Source organism: Staurois parvus, unplaced genomic scaffold (assembly GCF_062004578.1).
Source record: "Staurois parvus isolate SC_StPar_1 unplaced genomic scaffold, SC_StPar_1.0 ptg000019l, whole genome shotgun sequence".
Lineage (NCBI taxonomy): Eukaryota > Metazoa > Chordata > Amphibia > Anura > Ranidae > Staurois > Staurois parvus.
The window spans coordinates 4351213-4364576 of record NW_028317815.1 but is presented as its reverse complement, the minus strand read 5'-3'; the positions used below and the strand labels follow the sequence as shown (position 1 = coordinate 4364576).

Below are 13364 nucleotides of genomic sequence, written 5' to 3'. Positions count from 1 at the left end.
GCTGCCGAAAATGTGAACCAAAATTACTTAATTTGCCACATGTGAAAAATCAAAAAATGTGTAAAAAAAAAAAAAAAAAAAATGATATATATACACACACACACACATACATATACACACACACACATACATACATACATATACACACACATTTTCGGATGTTGGATTGGGCAGTGCTCCATGAGATGTTCAAAGCTTAGGATATTTTTTTTTTTTTTTTTTTTTATAACCTAACCCTGCTTTAAACTTCTCCAAAACTTTATCCCTGACCTGTCTGGTGTGTTCCTTGGCCTTTATGATGCAGTTTGTTCACTAATGTTCTCTGAAAAACCTCTGAGGGCTTCACCGAACAGCTGTATTTATACCAAGATTAAATTACACACAGGTGTACTAATTAGGTGACTTCTGAAGGCAATTGGTTCTACTAGATTCTAGTTAGGGACATCAGAGTAAAAGAGGCTGAATACAAAAGCATGCCACACTTTTCAAATATTTGTAAAAAAATTTTGAAATCCATTTATCATTTTCCTTCCACTTCACAATTATGTGGCACTTTGTGTTGGTCTATCACATAAAATCCCAATAAAATACATTTATGTTTTTGGTTGTAACCAAACAAAATGTGGAAAACTACAAGGGGTATTAATACTTTTTGCAAGGCACTGTAAGCGCGGTTGACTTGGTCAACTGACCAACAGACAAAAGGACATTGCGCAGGATTGTTATCTGGAATAAGAAAACAATTGCTGCAAAAGCGACTGCAGAGCTCAATCTTTAAAAACCCCAAGTCCACAAAAACTGTGCAGAGGGAACTCCATAAGCAAAACATTCACAGGCGAGCTGCATTTGCCAAACCACTAGTGACCAATATTAATGCTCAAAAGAGGAGAGAGTGGTGTGACACCCATAGATCGTAGACTATCGATCAATGGAAGTCTGTAATGTGGTCCGATGAAGCAAGCTTCACACTGTTCCCAACCACTGGATGAGTTTACATGCAGCAAACACTGTCCCAAGCTTACGACCATGACTGTCTTGTGCCAATGGTAAAGCATGGTATTCTGCAAGTCCTTTTATCACCTTGAAAGGTAGAGTCACTGCTAGCGACTTGGTACAAATTGTGGCCGACCATGTGCATCCCATGGTGCAGAAACTGTTTGCCGAAGACAGTTTCATTTACCAAAAAGATAATGGTCCAACTCACACAGCTGGTGTTGTCAAATCATGGTTTGACGAGCATGCAGACGAAATCAGCACTTTCCCTGGGCGCTGCAGTCACTGGCCTCAATATCACAGAGCCACTATGGTCAATTTTGGAGAACAAGGTTCGGGTTCTTTTTCCATCACTGGCATCTGAGTGAACTGGAACAATTTTTGCCTGAAGATTGGTATCCGATTCCATTATCCAACATTCAAGACTTATATTTGTCAATTCCCAGGAGAATTCAGGCCATCTTGGATGCCAAAGGCAGTCCAACACCATGTAAGGTAACAATTTCATTCTTATACCATTTCCATAATTTTGTCCAATAAACACTGCTCAAAAAAATTAAAGGAACACTTTGAAAACACATCAGATCTCAATGGGGAAAAATATCATGCTGGATATCTATACTGATATGCACTGGGTAATGTGTTATAAACTTAAGGATGCCCCATCGTTTGATGGAAATAAAAATTATCAACCTACAGAGGAATGAATTCAAAGACACCTGGAAAACAAAAGTGAAAAAATTATGCAGCAGGCTAGTCCATTTTGCTGAACTTTCATAGCAGCAACTCAAAATGGTACTCAGTTTGTATGGACCCACGTGCTTGTATGCATGCCTGAAAACATTGGGTCATGCTCCTAATAAGACAACGGATGGTGTCCTGGGGTATGTCCTCCGAGATCTGGACCAGGGCATCACTGAGCTCCTGGACAGTCTGAGGTGCAACCTGGCAATGTTGGATGGACCGAAACATGATATCCCAGAGGTGTTCTATTGGATTTAGAATGGGGGCCATTCAGTGGTATCAATTCCTTCATCCTCCATAGGGTCTGACAATGGGTCCAAGGATTTAATTCCAATATCTAATGGCAGTCAGAGTGCCATTGTCTAGCCTGTAGAGGTCTGTGCGTCCCTCCATGGATATGCCTCCCCAGATCATCACTGACCCACCACCAAAACGATCATGCTGAATGTTACAGGCAGCATAATGTTCTCCATGGCTTCTCCAGACCCTTTCACATCTGTCACATGCTCAGGGTCAACCTGCTCTCATCTGTGTAAAGCATAAGGCGCCAGTGGCAGACTTGCCAATGCTGGTGTTCAATGGCAAATCCAATCAAGCTTTAAGGTGCCCTCAAGCCACCGTCATGAAGTCTGTCTACGATTGTTTGGTCAGAGACATTCATACTAGTGGCCTGCTGGAGGTCATTTTGTAGGGCTCTGGCAGTGCTCATCCTGTTCGTCCTTGCACAAAGGAGCAGATATCGGTCCTACTGATGGGTTAAGGACCTTCTACGGCCCTGTCCAGCTCTCCTAGAGTAATTGCCTGTCTCCTGGAATCTCCTCCATGCTCTTGAGACTGCTGGAGACACAGCAAACCATCTGGCAATGGCACGTATTGATGTGACATCCTGGAGGAGTTGGACTATCTGTGCAACCTGTTTAGGATCCAGGTATTGCCTCATGTTGCCAGTAGTGACACTGACCTTGGCCTAATACAAAACTAGTGAGAAAACATGAGTCAGTCATAAAAGAAGAGTAGGGAAAAAAATGTTAGTGAGCTTCACCTGTAAAACCATTCCTGTTTTGGGGGTCGTCTCATTGTTGCCCATCCAGTGCACCTGTTGTTAATTTCATTAACACCAAAGGCATAAGTATTCAGATCACTTGCAGCAACACTTGAAATTTAGCGCCATGCCTCCCGTTTCTCTTGATTATTGCCGAGATGTTTCTACACTTTGATTGGAGTCCACCTGTGGTAAATTAAACTGATCGGACACGATTTGGAAAGGCACACACCTCACTATATAAGGTCTCACAGCGGACAATGCATACTGTATCAGAAAAAAAAAACATGAGGTAAAAAAGAACTGCCTGCAGAATTCAGAGACAGAATTACTGCAAGGCACAACCCGGGGGACAGCTACAAAAAAAAAAAAAAAAAATCTGCTGCACTGAAGGGTTCCCAAGAGCAGAGTGGCCTTCATAATTCTAAAATGGAAGAAGTCTGAAAAAAGCAGGACTCTTCCAAGAGCTGGTCACCTGTACAAACTGATCAGAAGAGCATTAGTAAGAGAGGTGACCAAGAACCTGTGTGGAGATGGGACAAACATCACTGCAGCGCTCCACCGATCTGGGCCTTATGGCAGAGTGGCTAGATGGAAGCATCTCCTCAGTGTTAAAACACATGAAAGCATGCTTGGAGTTTGCAAATGGCAGCAAAAGCATTAAAGGATAAGGTCACCTTCAGGAACATGTTACATGTACCACCCATTTGTAGAGTGGAACATGTAACATGTTCCCGCTCCTGCAACGGCTCGGCGATCTGAGCACTCTGTGTGACAGCAGTATGGGGAGACATTCCCTGTACCAGCTGCCACTTTTTGAAAAGAGTGGCTGTGCAGGGCTCCGGCCACATCATTCATTCACAGAGTTCTGTGAATGGATCAACTACAAGAACCAAGATCCTTTGCAAATGTGTGCTGTAAGTTCTCAATAACTACCACGGTGTTGTTGAATGCTCTGGTAGTTCATTGATGCTCATACAATGTACGGGCAGACAGATTACATTGGCAGTCTGCAGGAGACCTGTATTGCACCAGCGATCTGATGATCACTGGTGTGAGATGCTTTCCAGGCTAAAAAATGCACTTTTTTTACCTGCAAATAAATGTTCATTTATTTTCTTTTTTAAAAGATGAACTGATCCTTTAACGGAGCGGACACTGGAGCTTGATTTGGCTGCACAGCATGTGCTTGTACTGAGCATGCAAGTGCTTCTGTGTGCAAGGGCAACCTGAAGGAATTTTTTTTTTTTCACATTTGGGGCAGGTGCCATATTTACTCGCTCAGCAGATGTGCTTCTGCTGAGCATTAAGAGAGCCCAACACTCCCCTTTCCTGATGAGCACCCACGCTTGAGGGGGCTGTGTGTACTGCAGATGGAGGGGGGGGGGGTTGAGAAATTCAGAAGAGAAGGTAAGCAGTGTATACTGTGAGGGAGCAGTATATACAGATATGCTCCCTCACTTGCCGCCTCTAAATGTCATTGCCGGTTTTTAAATGCAACTGGCAGCTTCTTCTTCACTTCATAGCTCAGAGAAGGAGCTGTCATTCACCCCACTGCTAAAGTAAACAGAAGGGGGGGTCTCCAAGTGATATTACCCAGTGACCCCGCCCCTTTGTTTACTTTAGCGGCGGGGCAAATTACAGCTCCTCCTCGGAGCTATGAAGTGAAGAAAAAAAGCTGGCAATTGCATTTAAAAAACGGCAATGACATTTAGTGGCGGCAAGTGAGGGAGCCGGTGTGTATACACTGCTCCTCTCCTGCCCACTCCTTGCACACACTGCCCCCCCCCCCCCCACCTACAAAGAGGATCTGTCACTAATATGCTATCACATAGGGGACTATTGGTACCCTATGTGATAGAAATAAAATCATAAGCTCAAAAAAAAAAAAAAAATTTGGAGCACACACAGGTTTTCGGCCAAGTGCATCCTGAATTTTCAGTTTTGGTACCAGAATTTTAATTTCAGTGTGCCACTATTCTTTTAATTTTAGTTTTTATGTTTTCTTACTTTTTACTTATATTGCCGAAATAACCACGTTCAGGTGCATAACAGTTTGGCTTTGTATTCACTGTGTTGTCTTTGCATTCACTTTTTATACGGTTCAATAAAACTTCTGTTGATTAAAAAAAATAAAAACCATTAGGGTATCTTTACGCTTGGGTGATATCAGCAGACTGAGGATTCTTAGACACAAATTCATCCAAAACAGATTCATGGGACTCCGCTCCCCAAAAAGCATCCTCAAAGGCTGCTACAGCTGAAGATATGTCATGTACAGACTCTGGAGAAAGAGATGTAGAAGTAGCTGCATTTTATCAGCTATTGTGGCTTTGATTTTGTTCATTAAACCTATCAAAGCTGTAGAAAATTCCTACCGGGATAATGTAGAGGAGGGATGCGTGCCAGATTGAGGCAGAGAAGACCAAGAGGAGTGCGTGGACTCAATCGATTGAGGCTATCGGCCTCAGGTCTTTAAGAAGGGGCACTGCAGGAGCTGTTAAAGGCTCTTGAGTTGGAGAGGCCCATTTGACTGCTCCTTTTGGGTTTGGGATCCAACAAGATGCACTGCAACTAAGGCAATGCAAATAATACACCAAGGTGAAACTTGGGCACTCACAAACCAGCTGCGGAAAGAAAAAGTTATATGATCAATGGTAACCGATGACTGTCACTGAAGCCAGCGGCAAGAACAAACTGAGGTAAAGACCATATGACCCTTCAAAATAAAGCAACAGAAGAAAAATTCTCTCACGCTGAAGGCGGGAACAGATAGAGTGAACTGCACACGTCACAGCTGTTAGTGACACTGAGGGCAGCGGGAACCACTGGCTCCTGCTGCTATCAACCATCTGTGATAAGGGAGCAGGGACATGGCTTACCAGTGCTGTTTGTGTCCATGGATGCACATAGCCCGGCTCCAGAGTACGCACACACTGGTGCCGCCATAGCACCCAGTTTGCTAAGGGGGCACCCGCAGCAGGGAGAAGGTGACAACGCCAGCAAGGGACTGCCAGAAGAGCAAAAGCAATCATTGCACAGAGCAGGTTTTTATTTAAGAAAAAAAAATAGACTTTAATATTACTTTAAATGTTCCATTTATAGGTCATTTTATTTTAAGGTATAATTAACAGAAAAGAAAGTCCGCATTCTAAGATGAATCAATTCCAGAAACATATATTACCAGGATAAGGTTTGATGAATTGATGGCCAATAATGTGTTTTCTTTTACAGAACAGCATAACAAGTATTACAATGTGTCACACACAGACACTCCACATAATTCCAGTTATTGATTTTGTGTGTGTGCTCTCAGTTTTAGTAGCCATTGTACAGTTTTAGGGGTCTTGTACACAGACTGGCAGAGCCTGTTCAGCATAATGCAGATATATTTCCTCCACCCAGGCAGCCCAGGTGCAGCATACAGCCACCCATAGACAGGAATGGTTTTGCACTACTGTATTTGTGTATACGGCAATGCTACCATAAACCGCATATGGGCATATGCAAAAAGACAGAATATTAGCTACTTTTTGCATATGTGGTACACAGCCATTTACCGGTATGTCAAAGAGAAAATACAATGCATCTGGGCTGCATGGGTGGAGGAAATATATCGGAAATGATGCTGAATGGGCTCAGCACTGTAACAGTAATACAAACAATATTTATGATCGACAGTCCATTTTGCCTATTTGCTTGCCATCTCTTTCCACAATTTCCTTGGTTCCCATCCACGCTTTGCACTTTCTCCTCTGCTGTTTCCTTTCAGTGTCTAAGGACTACATATCCCATGGTACAGTGCAGCCTGCAAGCAGTGACTCCTGTACTGACTCCCATGGTACAGTGCAGCCTGCAAGCAGTGACTCCTGTACTGACTCCATCTCCTGAAACTCCTTTTCAGCACCTATGTAGTTCAGAAGGCAGGCTCTGTGAAATGTGTGACACACCAGTGCCTATGAACAGGACATAGTGAATATGAATAAGTAAATGTGTGGGGATCTTCACAAAGTTTACAAACGTCAAGATAGTTCAGATTAAATAGGAGTAGCCTATAAATAATTGAAATACAATGTGTAACTAAATATATGGCTTTACTTTTTTGACCATAGTTAAGCTTTAATTGAAAAGAAAAAATCTTTTGATTTTTAAAATCAACAGAATATTTTAAAGTGACTGTAAAGGTTCTTTTAGTTGGCTTTGCACAGTTCAGCCCTGAGCCTCCACTTCTGGGGTCCCCTGGCAGTGGTCTCAAGCTCCTCCTCCCTTCTGAGTGCCCCCTTAGCAAGCTGAATGCTGCTTGCAGTCTACAGTATTGATCCCTAACCAGGCTGTGTGTTTCTATTAACACACACAGCATGTCTCAGTCCTGCCACCAAGTACCAATCTTATCATCATGCAAGTAAATAGTAAAAATAAAGCACCCCTCACCACAAACTATCATAATTACTGTACCCCTTATAACCAACTCTATTGTAATGACAGCACCCCTTACAGCTAGCTCTATAATAATTTAACATTCCCTATGACAAGCTCCATCATGATTATAGCACCCCCTATGACTAGCTTTCTTATAAATTCCAGTTCCCCCTACAACACACTACTATAAATAACAGCAGCCTAGAAGACAAACTCCAACTAAAAGCAGCTCAATTGCAAATTAAAATTACTCCTAATTACAGCACCCCTTATGACAGGCCCCATCACTTTTACAGCAAGCATGTCTTATGACGAGCTCCATCAGAAATACAGCACCCCTTATGACAGCCCCCATCACTTTTACAGCAAGCATGTCTTATGACGAGCTCCAACAGAATTACAGCACCCCTTAAGACAAGCTACATCATAATTAAAGGAACCCCTATGGCAAGCTCTATCATAATTACAGCTTCCCCTAACAGCAAACTCCTTCATAATTACAGCATCCCCTCTGACTAGTGTTATTATATTTATAGCGCCCTCTACAATGTGCTCCATCATAATTAAAGAACCCATCATGACAAGCGTTATTATGTTTGTAGCGCCCCCTACAATGAGCTCCGGCATTATTACAGCGCCCACAAGACAAGCTATCTTAATCACAGCTCCACCTACAACTAGCTAACATAATTCAAGAATCCCTTAAGCCAATCTCTATCATATTTAGGCCTCATGCACACAGGACGTTTAAAAAAAAAAAAACTCTCCTAGAAGCTTTCCTTCTGGCAGCAGCGTTTTTTGCAGAAAAACCGGCTGACGCTTGTAAAGGAATCTAACGCTTTTACAGGCATTTAGGCACTAAGCACATGGATGTTAATTCATTTCATTAGCCAGGATGATAATTTATTCTGGCCATTTAAATGAATTAACGCTAAAGTGCTAACTGTGCCTAGTGTTAGCACCTGTTTAAGCCTGTCAAGCGTTTTTTCTGCCAAAACTCTGCAGCTCCTGGATGCACTGGCTCTGGGGCTTTTTCCTGACTGTAAACACTCCTGCCACTAAAAGCTCATAAAAGTCTGTGTGTAAATAGACACATAGGATAACATGGGATAACATGGTAGATAAAAAAAAAAAAAAACCTGGACATCCCTAAAAGTGTCTGCAAACATCCCCTGTGTGCATGAGGACTAACAGCAAGTACCACTTATGACAAGTTCCATCATTATTCCAGCACCCCTCACCATGAGCGCTATTATAATTCCAGCACCCCTCACAATGTGCTCTAATATAATTCCAGCACCCCTCACCATGAGCTCTATTATAATTCCAGCACCCCTCACCTGAACTCTATTATAATTCCAGCACCCCTCACAATGTGCTCTAATATAATTCCAGCACCCCTCACCATGAGCTCTATTATAATTCCAGCACCCCTCACCTGAACTCTATTATAATTCCAGCACCCCTCACAATGTGCTCTATTATAATTCCAGCACCCCTCACCATGAGCTTCATTATAATTTCAGAACTCTCACGATGAGCTCTATTATAATTCCAGAACTCTCACAATGAGCTCTATTATAATTCCAGCACCCCTCACCATGAGCTCTATTATAATGCCAGCACCCCTCACCATGAGCTCTATTATAATTCCAGCACCCCTCACCATAAGCTCTATTATAATTCCAGCACCCCTCACCATGAGCGCTATTATAATTCCAGCACCCCTCACAATGTGCTCTAATATAATTCCAGCACCCCTCACCATGAGCTCTATTATAATTCCAGCACCCCTCACCTGAACTCTATTATAATTCCAGCACCCCTCACCATGAGCTCTATTATAATTCCAGCACCCCTCACCATAAGCTCTATTATAATTCCAGCACCCCTCACCATGAGCTTCATTATAATTCCAGAACTCTCACAATGAGCTCTATTATAATTCCAGCACCCCTCACAATGAGCTCTATTATAATTCCAGCACCCCTCATGATGAGCTCTATTATAATTCCAGCACCCCTCACCATGAGCTCTATTATAAATTCCAGAACTCTCATGATGAGCTCTATTATAATTCCAGCACCTCTCACCATGAGCTCTATTATAAATTTCAGAACTCTCACAATGAGCTCTATTATAAATTCCAGAACTCTCATGATGAGCTCTATTATAAACACAGCACTTCTTATGAAGAACTCTATTATAATTGCAACACCCCTCATGATGAGCTCTATTATAATTACAGAGCTTCCTATGATGCGCTCCATTATAATTCCAGCACCCCTCACGATGAGCTCTATTATAATTCCAGCACCCCTCACAATGAGCTCTATTATCATTTCAGAACTCTCAGGATGAGCTCTATTATAATTCCAGCACCCCTCACCATGAGCTCTATTATAATTCCAGCACCCCTCACAAAGAGCTCTATTATAATTCCAGCACCCCTCACAATGAGCTCTATTATAATTCCAGCACCCCTCACAATGAGCTCTATTATAATTCCAGCACCCCTCACAATGAGCTCTATTATAATTTCAGAACTCTCACAATGAGCTCTATTATAAATTCCAGAACTCTCACGATGAGCTCTATTATAATTCCAGTATCCCTTATGATGAGTTCTATAATTAATGCATCACCCTCCACGATGAGCTTTATTATAATTACAGAGCTTCTTATGATGAGCTCTATCATAATTCCAGCACCCCTCATGATGATTTTAAACACAGCACTTCTTATGAAGAGCTCTATTATAATTGCAACGCCCCTCATGATGAGCTCTATAATTACAAAGCTTCCTATGATGCGCTCCATTATAATTCCAGCACCCCTCAGGATGAGCTCTATTATAATTCCAGCATCCCTTATGATGAGTTCTATAATTAATGCATCACCCTTCATGATGAGCTCTATTATAATTCCAGCACCCATCAGGATGAGCTCTATTATAAATTCCAGCACCCCTCAGGATGAGCTCTATTATAAATTCCAGCACCCCTCAGGATGAGCTCTATTATAATTCCAGCACCCCTCACAATGAGCTCTATTATAATTCCAGCACCCCGAACATTGAGCTCTATTATATTTTCAGAACTCTCACGATGAGCTCTATTATAAATTCCAGAACTCTCACAATGAGCTCTATTATAATTCCAGTATCCCTTATGATGAGTTCTATAATTAATGCATCACCCTTCACGATGAGCTTTATTATAATTACAGAGCTTCTTATGATGCGCTCTATCATAATTCCAGCACCCATCAGGATGAGCTCTATTATAATTCCAGCACCCCTCAGAATGAGCTCTATTATAATTAAAGTGTTCCTTATGATGAGCTCTATTATAATTACAAAGCCCCTCAGGATGAACTCTATCATAATTACAGCGCTTCCTATGATGAGCTCTATTATAATTCCAGCACCCTCAGTATGAGCTCTATTATTACAGCATCCCTCATTTTGAGCTCCATTATTATTACAGCATTCCTCATGATGAGCTCCATTATAAATACAGCAACCCTTATGATGAGCCGTATTATAATTATATATGAGTTCCATCATAATTAAACCATCCTTCACAACGATCTCTATTACAACGAGACCACCCTTCACAACGATCTCTATCACAATGAGACCACCCTTCGCAATGATCTCTATCACAATGAGACCACCCTTCGCAATGATCTCTATTACAATGAGACCACCCCTCAATGATCTGTACGATGATGACATCGCTGAATTGGTGTGTGGTGTAGCGGCCATCCCTCCATGCAGTAGTGCCTGTCCTGTGGTCCTATCAGGGGATGAGTTGTGGCCCCGGAGCAGAAAGTTGTATGGGATGGATGAGGAGATAAGAGAAGTGATGATGTCCTGTGCTGGAGCCAGCCCTCCCCTCCTCCTTCCCCCGTGCTCCAGGCCGCCTGTGGGTGTCAGTGTGACTCGGCCAGGCAGAGGGATGCTCCGGGGCAGGCTGGAAGGCGCTGAATCACTGCCGCCTGTGGTGGAGGTGGCCTCGGCTCGGATGCTCATTTACCTCTTTGTTGTTTCCGGCCTCATCCACAGAGCGGGGAGGACTCCTCGCCGGTGACTGAACCTTCGCCAGGAGCAGCACTGCCCACAGTCCGCTTCTTCTCTGCGCGCTCTCTCTGTTTAGTCACCCCTGTCACAAGCGGCGGGGGGTCCGGGGCGCGCCGGCTGCCATCTTGTTTTTACCCACGAACTCCGACCCCGAACACACGGCGGCGGGAGCGCGCATCGCAACGTCACGCGACAACACAACGGTGCGGTGCGCGTGGCCGGCACTCCGCTGATATGGATGTGTGAGGTACTCGGATGGTGCGGTGGTTGGTTGCTAGTGCACATCATTGGAGAGGCCGCAGTATAATGATGGTGACTGGACAGAATACTTCTACAGTTCGGCACATTGCCGTAGTAATGTGTATGAGGAACGCTGGAGTGTAATGTGTGACCGACTTCTGGACATTTATATCCTGACCAGACCTGAGTGGTCACATGGGGCCAGTCCCAGGACAAGGTCATTCAGGGTGAAGCCCATCACCCAAATGTAAACCTTCTAGGGCCCATTTACACTAGGTACCAGTCAGGTGCGTCTTTAACCACTTGACTGCCAGCATTTTTTGCTATTCAGCATTGTGCTCCTTTAACGGGCAATTGTGCAGTCATGCAACACAGCACCCATATGAAATGTATATCTTTTTTTTCGCACAAATAGAGATTTCTTTTGGTGGTGTTTAACCGCTTCCATACGGGGCACTTTTACCCCCTTCCTACCCAGGACAATTTTTCGCTTTTAGTGCTATCGCACTTTAACAATTGCACAGTCATGCAACATTGTACCCATATGAAATTTTTATAATTTTTTTCTCACAAATAGAGCTTTCATTTGGTGGTAATTAATCATACCTGGGTTTTTTATTTTTTGCACTATAAATGAAAAAATACCGAAAATTTTGAAAAAAAATAAGGTTTTCTTTGTTTCTATTATAAAATTTTGCAAATAAGTAATTTTTCTTCATAAATTTTGGCAAAAATTTATACTGCTGCATAACATTGGTAAAAAAAAACAAATCAGTGTATATTATTTAGTCTGTGTGAAAGTTATAAAGTCTACAAGCTACGGCACCAATCATTGCAAATTGATCACACGAAGCACTGATGGCCTATTTCATTTCTTGAGGCCCTAAAGTGCTAGGAAAGTACAAATAGCCCCCAAAAGACCCCTTTTTGGAAAATAGTCCAAAGTATTTAGTAAAAGACATGGTGAGTTATTTGAAGTTGTAATTTTTTCCCACAATTCTTTGGAAAATTAATAAGTTATTTTTTTTTCACACATAATTGTCAAAATAACAAGTTATTTCTCACACCTGGCATAGACATACTTGCAATTGCACCCCAAAACACATTCTGCTACTCCGGAGTATGGCGATACCACATGTGTGAGACTTTTCCGCAGCTTGGCCACATACAGAGACTCAACCCAAGAAAAATTAAAACTTTTTTTTTCACACAAAGTTGTCAATTTATAAGATATTTCTAACACACAGCATGTACATACCAAGAATTATGCCTCAAAATGCATTCTGCTACTCCTGAGTATGGCAATACCACATCTGAGACTTTTATGCAGCTTGGCCACATACAGAGACCCAACATCCAAGTAGCACCTTCATGCATTCTAGGAGCATAAAAGGGGCATAAATTACACATCTAATTTCCTGACTACCTATCACAGTTTTGAAGGTGCCAGGCACCAAGACAATGGAAAAACAAACAAAACTAGAAAAGCTACAATTTCTGGGGAAATTGTGTGAAGTGTTCTTGCCTCCACCAGTAGTCTACAACTGGAGTGGGCAGAGTAACTGGGTGGAGTGGCTTGAGTAACTATTGTGTGGTTGGAGTGGCTGTGAAAAGGTTGGACTGAGCAGAGTAACTTTATGGACTGGGCAGAGTAACTTTATGGAGTGGGCAGAGTAACTGTGTGGAGTGTTTGGAGTGAGTAAAGATAGTAAACATTACACTAACCGATTGATCAAATTTAAAAAGTGCACATGGCAAGCTTGATAGAGTGAGAAATGCATTTCAACTTTTATTTTTCAGCTCACACTCTAGCTTTTGTCACTCTGCTGCCTGCTCACACTC

At 42.5% G+C, this 13364-nt stretch overlaps 1 protein-coding gene across 2 annotated transcripts in view; it reads right to left on the bottom strand.

Moving 5' to 3' along the window:
- Window positions 1–11466, bottom strand: part of LOC149472863 (transcriptional regulator QRICH1-like) — a 68857-nt gene extending 57391 nt beyond the window's left edge. For both annotated transcript variants that reach the window (XM_089684632.1, XM_089684635.1), the window contains exon 1: window positions 11239–11466. The gene's annotated coding sequence lies outside the window, so the exon portion shown is untranslated. The remainder of the gene's footprint in view (window positions 1–11238) is intronic.
- Window positions 11467–13364: the final 1898 nt, after the last annotated feature.